Genomic DNA, 8,836 nt, shown 5'->3' with positions numbered 1-8,836 from the left:
CAACCACGGCAACCGAAGGGGGGGGGCGGACTCCTGTCGCGAGCAGCCAACCGGGCACGGTCGGGGCAATAGAATTGGTTTCCGGCAGCGCGATTGACGGACATAATAACCAATCACAAATTTGAACGGCCTACGCCCTCGCCGTACGTCGCCGCCGGAGCCAGTAAAACAGCTAAGTTTAAGACACCCTTATTTTTCCCCCCTCCGTTACCCCCATCGGGTGAGGGAAAGATAACGGGCAGAAGCTTTAACCAATCCCGTTAAGATGATCTGCAACCACTCTCTAAGGAAAATTAAGAAGCCGAACTACGGGGATGCATACGGTTGCATTTCAAAGCAATGAAGTTAAAAAAAAAAAAAAGGATTTCCTGGTGGGAAGTGCCTAGTGTAAGTAGGAAAATGAGAATGTGTTAAAATTGGGGGCTATTACCGCAAACCGAGGAGTAATAGCTTCTAAATGCGAAAGATCCCTTTAGTTTGGGTTCTCTCGTAAGCCCGGAGTTGATCACTGATTTACAAAGAATTGTAACTTAACGTAATTGCCCCACAGCGACACTGCAGTCCGAGAGCCAGTCGCTAGGAGCCAGGTAACTCTGTGTTCAGTTTCAGACCCAAGATCAGAGTCCCTGCTCGATGAGATGCTCACAGCCCTGTGGGGGTGGACGGAGCCGGAAACACAGACGGGCTCCGCGCGCAGTGAAAATGAGCTTAGCAACCCCCTCGCACAACCCACTATCCCATAGACACTCCTATAAGGTGGACAAGGAGGACCATCCCTATTTCACAAACGAGGAGTTGAAGCCAGAGAGACAAGGGACTTGTTTATGGATGCCCAGCTGTCTTTGGACAAGGGCTTTGGTCCAGACAAAAGTTCTTCCTTCTCATTGAAGGTAACCTTTCTCTGACAGTTGAAAAGCACTTTCAGAATTTGTAGTGCTCTCAGAACAACATTGTGAGGTTTCTCATGGTACTGTAACGGAGAAAAATACTGTTTGTTTGCTCTCCTCTGCCCCTTAGCTGATAAGTACATATATGCCAAATCCACTTGTACCTAGAAGGAAACCTAGAAAAGAGATAAACACTGAACATGTGTCATTTACTAAGTGCTTGATATATATTGCACCATTTATTTCTCCCCTACAAGAGTCTTAGCAGGTAGATAATGTTACACCCACTTTGCAGACCAGGAAATTGAAGTCCTGAGATGTTGTATGAATTATCCAAGGGTACTGGGTTAGAAAGTTGAAGAACTAGGATTTGGGGCCAGAACAGCCCTCTCTATCACACAGTTTTCTGTAATGAAGAACCTGCTGGAAACCTGGCTCCAGAGAGTTTAAGTGACATCTGGGTATTTATATCTCACTCCTGCTGAATGTATCTGGAAATAACTTTACTATTCATTCCTCCTCTTTTTCCATGTAATAACCTCCAAGGTAGTCTCCTTCCCTCTAGTCTCTCTTTGTAGAATTCAAGGTGCACATGCTGGCTAACACACAATTCTTTTCTTGTCTGTAGGATCTGCCTACCCACTGAGTTCAGACTAAAGTGCAAACCCTTTATCCTAGCAGACAGCCATTGTCTTCCTCCTACAAGCGCGTCTGGTCCTCAAGCAATCTAATCCACTAAATATGTGTGCACTGTCACAATCTTTTAATTTGAGCAGGATCTCTACACATTTAGAGGCGATTGTTACTTCTCCTTTCTAAATCAACGATGTTGAAGTATAAATTACATAGCCCACCCTTCTGTGTGTTTGAAAGCCACTTGTTCTTTTGGATTAGAACAATAGGATGTGGGTTGAATGTGGATCCAGTTAGCCATAGCCTCAGGGCTTTACACTTGAACTTGAGCTGTATTCTCCCATGCTGCCTGGCTTAGCAACTGGCAACACCACATTGTAGCTATTTGACTGACTGACTGACTGACTGACTGAATGAATGAATAAATGAATGAATGGATATAGTATAGCCCAGTGGTTGAAACCATCAACTCTGGAGCCATGAATATGTGGGGCCATGGCTTTGAACAAGTGACTTTACCTTCTGAGCCTCAGTTTCCCACCTATAAAGTGAAGGTAATAGTAGTACCTACAGCATGTGGTTATCACAAGACTAAATGATATAATGTGAGTAAAGCACAGAGCTTGGCACAGAGTTAATGCTCAAAAAAATGGTAGGTATTGCTATTATAATAAATACGGGTAGGATGCAGGCTAGGGCCATACGAATCCTGTGCAACAGTGGGCCCATCACACTGGCTTGAACTTAACCTAGGGTACTGCAAGCATTCACACTAGTCGTGTTTATTTGGTTAATCAGCAAATAAAAATACAAAACACTTGGTGGGAGACAAAGAAAATACCTATAATGTTTGCCTTGTGGGAAAAGCTTCTACCTGGGAATCCAGGGACTTGGGCTCTAAGTCCTGTCTGGCCCAAACTCACCTTGTGATGTGGGGTTAAGTATCTCCTTTCTTTGGGCCTCAGTCTTTCCATAAGAAGGTATTGTTATAGGTCAGATACTGACACTAGCTCAGGCCAGATTCAGCAGGATTTTCCTTTCATTCTTTCTCTCACCCTGTTGGCCTTCACAGTATCTTAGAGCCATTTGAACTGATTGCCAACATTTAAAAGTTGAAAGTTTCACATAACGTTTTTTTTTTTTTAATTTTTTTTCCAACGTTTTTTATTTATTTTTGGGACAGAGAGAGACAGAGCATGAACGGGGGAGGGGCAGAGAGAGAGGGAGACACAGAATCGGAAACAGGCTCCAGGCTCCGAGCCATCAGCCCAGAGCCTGACGCGGGGCTCGAACTCAGGGACCGCGAGATCGTGACCTGGCTGAAGTCGGACGCTTAACCGACTGTGCCACCCAGGCGCCCCAACACATAACGTTTTTAATTTCCAGAGTTTTTAAAACATGGGAAGATATGGGGTGCCTGGGTGGCTCAGTCGGTTAAGCCTCCAACTTTTGATCTCAACTCGGGTCTCGATTTCACAGTCATGAGTTCAAGCCCTCCTCTGTACCTGGAAATACGTCATATGGTGATTGTGTGCCTTTTCAATATCATGCTAGAGAATTGCTCGCAAACCCACAGAAGGGCCATCTGACTCTGGGGAAATTTAACCCTAACAATTGATGAGGATCCAGTGATGTTTTCCAACTCTGTAAAGTTAGAAGTTCCCTTGGAGGAAACAGATAAGATGCAATCATTTTTGCATACCTGATGGAGAAAATAATCCCAAAGGTTACAGTTTTATTATCCTATAGGGTATGGAATATGATTGGCAGTCATAATTCAGTATTCCTTTAACTCTTCTCAAACTCTTTCCAAACCAGCTCTGTCATAGTGTTGGTTCCTTCATTAACGATTAAGTAAGCTTACTCTTTATGGGTATTATAATCATTTTTTTAACAACTGATAATTTATTACAAAGTTTGGAGAATCGTATTTTTTTTTAATAGGTTAAAGGGCAGGCCCCTCCTTTTTTTTTTTTAATTTTTTTTTTCAACGTTTATTTATTTTTGGGACAGAGAGAGACAGAGCATGAACGGGGGAGGGGCAGAGAGAGAGGGAGACACAGAATCGGAAACAGGCTCCAGGCTCTGAGCCATCAGCCCAGAGCCCGACGCGGGGCTCGAACTCACGGACCGCGAGATCGTGACCTGGCTGAAGTCGGACGCTTAACCGACTACGCCACCCAGGCGCCCCTGGAGAATCGTATTTTTAATTTCTTAAAGGTGCTAACGTTTTGTCATCACATAAGTTCCAAAATTGTTTGGTTAGCTATTTGTTACGAATGTTACTTATAATATAAAAATCAAAAATTTTGAGGTATGAATGACCTACAGTAGAATTCCCACATATGAAGTGTACAAGGCTGATGATTTTTGACAAGTGCGTATACTCATGTAACAACCACCCCAATCAAGATAGAGATGTGACAATGATATTTTCAACAATTTGAGAATTTTTCTTTTAGGCTACAGAGAGGGGGCCCTGTGTTTTCAGAAACGTAGTTATTTATTTCTGGTGTTAAAAAAGAGACGACAGGCCCCAAAGGGAGTCACTTGTGCTAAGCCCTACGTTGGCAAACCAAGACTCAACACCCAAGCTAATTGCAGCTTCAACCCCCACTCCCTGCCCCAGGAATGTAGCTTTCACCAGTTACCTGGTCAGGACTAGTGAGATAATCTACCGCTCCCCTTAACAAGGAGACCTTGCCTGAAGTGTGCATTCTTTCTTTTTTTTAAGTTTACTTATTTATTTTGAGAGAGAGAGGGCAGGGGAGGGGCACAGAGAGAGGGAAGAGAGACAATCCCAAGCCGGCTCCAGGCTGTCAGAGCAGAGCCTGATGTGGGGCTCGAACCCACAAACTGTGAGATCATGAACGGAGCTGAAGCCAAGAGTCGGATGCTCGATCGACTGAACCACCCAGGTGCCCCCAAAGTGTGCATTCTTTGCTAAAGATTTCCTCTCCACCTTTTAAAACCTTTCCTTGTCTGCAGCCCAGCGAAGCTCTTTTCTATTGCTAGATGGGCTACCGCCCCATTGATGAATTGTTGAATAAAGTCAATTTGATCTTTAAATTTACTCAGGTCAATTTTTGTTGGGAACAGTGGGCAAGAACGATTGTCTTGATGTTCATGGTGATAGAAGGGATACAACTTAACATGTCAGGAAACAGCCTGATGCTTCACTGTTTTGTTTTGTGTTGTGTTGTTCTGTCTAGCGGACTCCATGTACTAAGGAGCCTTTAGTTCTGAGAGCTACTGCTCTCCCAGGGCCCACATATCACTGCAGTAAACGTGGGTGACAGGGGCTTGTGAGACCATGCCCCGGAGAATGAAACGGTGAGTGATCTACAGACAAATGCGGGGTTCTCGGGGAGTGGCGCTCGAAAGGAATCCTGTCGAAGAGACCAGGCCAACTGCAAAATATAAGTCATGGCTCTACCGAGTCAGAGAATTTCCGGTGTCAAATCCCAGGCAAAAGAAGATCAAGAGAATCAGGGCAGCTTTTCAGTGGCTGAACCCTCTCGACGACTCCCCCGGGTAAAATTGTTCCAGGAGATTTGGTCTGTCCACAGTTTCTTTGGCTTTGGAGTACTGATTTTCCATTAACAGGGGAGCCTTGCAAAATCAAATACCCTGTGATCAGACATTTCATAGTCTGTAATGGGGTTCCATATTTATTTATTATTTTTTCAAAGTTGTGTTTCTAAGCCAGCTTAAGATACTGCCAGGCAATGGCCTACGTTTCAACTCAAATGCAGTTCTACAAATATGGGCTGAGAAGTACAAGGGGGAAGGGTAAGCTAGTTATCACAATACAAGTGAGATGATAGTGGCTTGGACAAGAATGATAGAAACAAGGTGGTAAGAATTGAGAGGGAACATTTTGGAGGTTAGAGCCACCAAAATGCAGATGCACTGAACGTGTGTTACAAGAGTCAAGTCAAGGGTGATTCTGAAGACTTTGGCCTCAGCATATGAACAAATTAAAGTTGCCCCTAGCCAAGATGGGAAATACTGAGGGAGGAACAAGGTTGAGGCAGAAAGTCAGAAGCTCCACTGTGACATGTTAAGATATACACTATATAGAGAGAGATATAGATAGAGAACCCATAGAGTGTGTGACTCTTGATTTCATGGTTGTGAGTTCAAGCCCCATACTGGGCGTGGAGCCTACTTAAGATAAACAAATAAATAATTTTAAAAATAATAGGAAATTACAAAAACAAAACTAGGTAGGAAAGAGACCTATTTTATTTTTTTAAGTTCATTTTTATTTTGAGAGAGAAAGAGAGAGCACGAGTTGGGGAGGGGAGCGAGATCATCTCAAGCAGGTTCCACACTGGGAGAGTCCCACTGGGGCTCAAACTCCAAACCCTGAGTTCATGATCTGAGCCGAAACCAAGAGTTGGATGCTCAACCCACTGAGCCACCCAGGCACCCTGAAACTATTTATTTAGAACGAGAAATCACGACACAAATTGTGCAAGAAATCATGCCATTATAGATTGCAATTTGTGACCTTAAAAACCTGACAAATGGGGGCGCCTGGGTGGAGCCTGCTTGGGATTCTCTCTCTTTGTCTGCCCCTTCTCTGCTTGCACTTTCTCTGTCTCTCTCAAAATAAATACATTTTTAAAATCTGACAAATAACACAAACATCACAAAATCCAGAAAAGAAACATATTTGTTAGTTTTCTTTTTCCTTTTTTTTTTTTAAATTTTTTTAACGTTTTTTATTTATTTTTGAGACAGGGAGAGACGGAGCATGGACAGGGGAGGGTCAGAGAGAGGGAGACACAGAATCCGAAACAGCCTCCAGGCTCTGAGCTGTCAGCACAAGCCCGACGCGGGGCTCGAACTCACAGACCGTGAGATCATGACCTGAGCCGAAGTCGGCTGCTTAACCGACTGAGCCACCCAGGCGCCCCTCTTTTTCCTTTTTAAGCTGAATATGCTTTGATCACCTCTTTAGATAACAACAATTTTGTATGGTCACTTTCGATAATGAGAATGGAAAAATAATTTAATTTTTCCTCTAGCATGTTAGATCGAAAAATTTTTAATTACTTTTTATTTTCATTTTAAGTTCCAGTACAGTTAACATGCAGTGTTACGTTAGTTTCAGGTGTAAACATGTTTATTATTGATAATTTAGGAAAACTTCTTCCGATGCCACAATTCCTTTTCAGTCATGTCATGAACATTTTGAGAATTGTCAAAGTTGGGGGCAAGCTGTATCAAATTTTTGTCATATGAAATGTAATTTTTCAGGTAATTTCAAGCTTCCTAGTGCCCTGATTAACCTTAAATAATCCTTTCATTGAAGACACTCATCGATTACAGTGAGTGGTGGGTATATCTTACACACTGGAAGGCCAGCAAAAACTTCACACACAGAAGAGTATCACATACATATATTCTACTAAACTCAGAGATTCCCAGCTGGATTTCCTCTAGCTGAGTCCCAAACGCCACTAAATATGACACAGGGAAGTATGACACAGGAGAAATCAGATTAGACGGAGAGTTTTAAGCAATTGCTGTAAAAACAGTACTTTTGCAAATTGTACAGAAACAGGGGTGTCTAACCGGCTCAGTTGGTAGAGCACGTGGCTCTTGATCTCGGAGTTGTGAGTTCGAGCCCCACGTTGGGTGTAGAGACTACTTAAATAAATAACTTTTTTTAAAAAAGAAAATCTACAGAAGCAAAGGACCATACGAGCCCATTGCTGAGACCCTTCTCAAGCCACAGAAGAGTCTTGGGGAACCAAAGGTCCCTAAATTTTCAGCTTTAATTCTACTGATGTTGGCCGGCTGGGTCTGAGGACCCAGATGGGGCCCTGCAGGACCAGCCAAGAGGGTCCTTGGCTTGGGGCATGATCCAAACATGAAGCCAAGAGCCGGGAGGAAACATGAAACATGAGCAAGGAAGAAATGAAGACAGTTCACTGGAAAGTGTACGAGATAGAGTATAGTAGTATCTGGGAGACTGGAAAGGAAAAGAGAGTGAGTCTCTGTTGCTTGGGGTCATCTGTTTATTATATCAGAAAGGGGCCCAGGAAAAGGATGACAAAGGCGAGTGGCAGGTGAACAACAGGTGTTCTTTCATAAATCACTTTAGGGAGGAGGGACTGATGCCAGCTTTGGCTAAGGTTTTGTTTGAAGCTGACGTTCTGGGACCTGTTTGGGATCCTCATCTGCTCAGATGTTATCAGGTGTGTGGGCGCCTAAGAAGAAACTCAGAGAATGATTAACTTTCTTGCTTGCCCCTTGGAGTGGGAACACAGCTTCTTTGGTTTATTGAGACGCAAGGTGCGATACAAACAAAAGTAAATGTGGCCTAGCAGAAAAACAGCAGAGAAGCAGTCTTTCTAAAAATGGGGTCCCTTCAGTTTCCCTGTCTCACCGTGATGGTTATCACCTCTTGGTGATAGTTCCAAGGGAAGGCAAAGCAAAAACCTGACACAAAGAGCTGGGATGGGGCAGGGCATCGCCATTCTAAATAGGATGCTCATAGAACGGGAGGTAGAACCAGAGTGAAACTTGCACCTATCTGGGAGGACTGCATTCTATAAGCGACACCAGGTTAAATGTGAATGCGAAAAACCCGAGGTGGACTGTGCCTGGCAGGGAAAAGGCTGGAGTAGCTGTTTTATTTTTAAAAAAAATTTTTTTTTCAACGTTTATTTATTTTTGGGACAGAGAGAGACAGAGCATGAACGGGGGAGGGGCAGAGAGAGAGGGAGACACAGAATCGGAAACAGGCTCCAGGCTCTGAGCCATCAGCCCAGAGCCTGATGCGGGGCTCAAACTCACAGACCGCGAGATCGTGACCTGGCTGAAGTCGGACGCCCAACCGACTGCGCCACCCAGGCGCCCCTGGAGTAGCTGTTTTAAAAGAGGAAGCAGAGGCTGGGGCCTAAGGAGGGTGAGGAACACTCCTGGTCACACAGCATATCCGCAGTTGAGCAGGGACCGGAATCCAGATTTCTGTTAGGTGTCGTGGCTGGGTAGATGACCACACTAAGGCCCTTGGCCCACGTGCCGGTTTTCGCTGGTTTGTTTTAGAACCCCATCTCTAACTGGAGGACTTCTTTAGGAGGAGCACCCACCCTACTTCCCGATTGGAAAAAGACCACAGCCCGAGCTTGGAAGCTGCATGGGTGGGTCGCAGGGCCGCCTCTAGGGCCCCACATCACAGTGGGCCTCCCATTGCCTGCTCCAACCTTATTGTCCAAAGTTGGCAGGCGCCTTGTGTCAATGACCTCTGCTGCATGGGACCAAGTCTCAACTTCTAAACCAGTAAGTTTAGTCTTTCT

This window comes from Puma concolor, chromosome B4 (assembly GCF_028749965.1).
Source record: "Puma concolor isolate L17-30 chromosome B4, mPumCon1.1.hap2, whole genome shotgun sequence".
Classification (NCBI taxonomy): domain Eukaryota; kingdom Metazoa; phylum Chordata; class Mammalia; order Carnivora; family Felidae; genus Puma; species Puma concolor.
The sequence above is the reverse complement of the archived record's forward strand: the minus strand, read 5'-3'. Positions refer to the sequence as shown.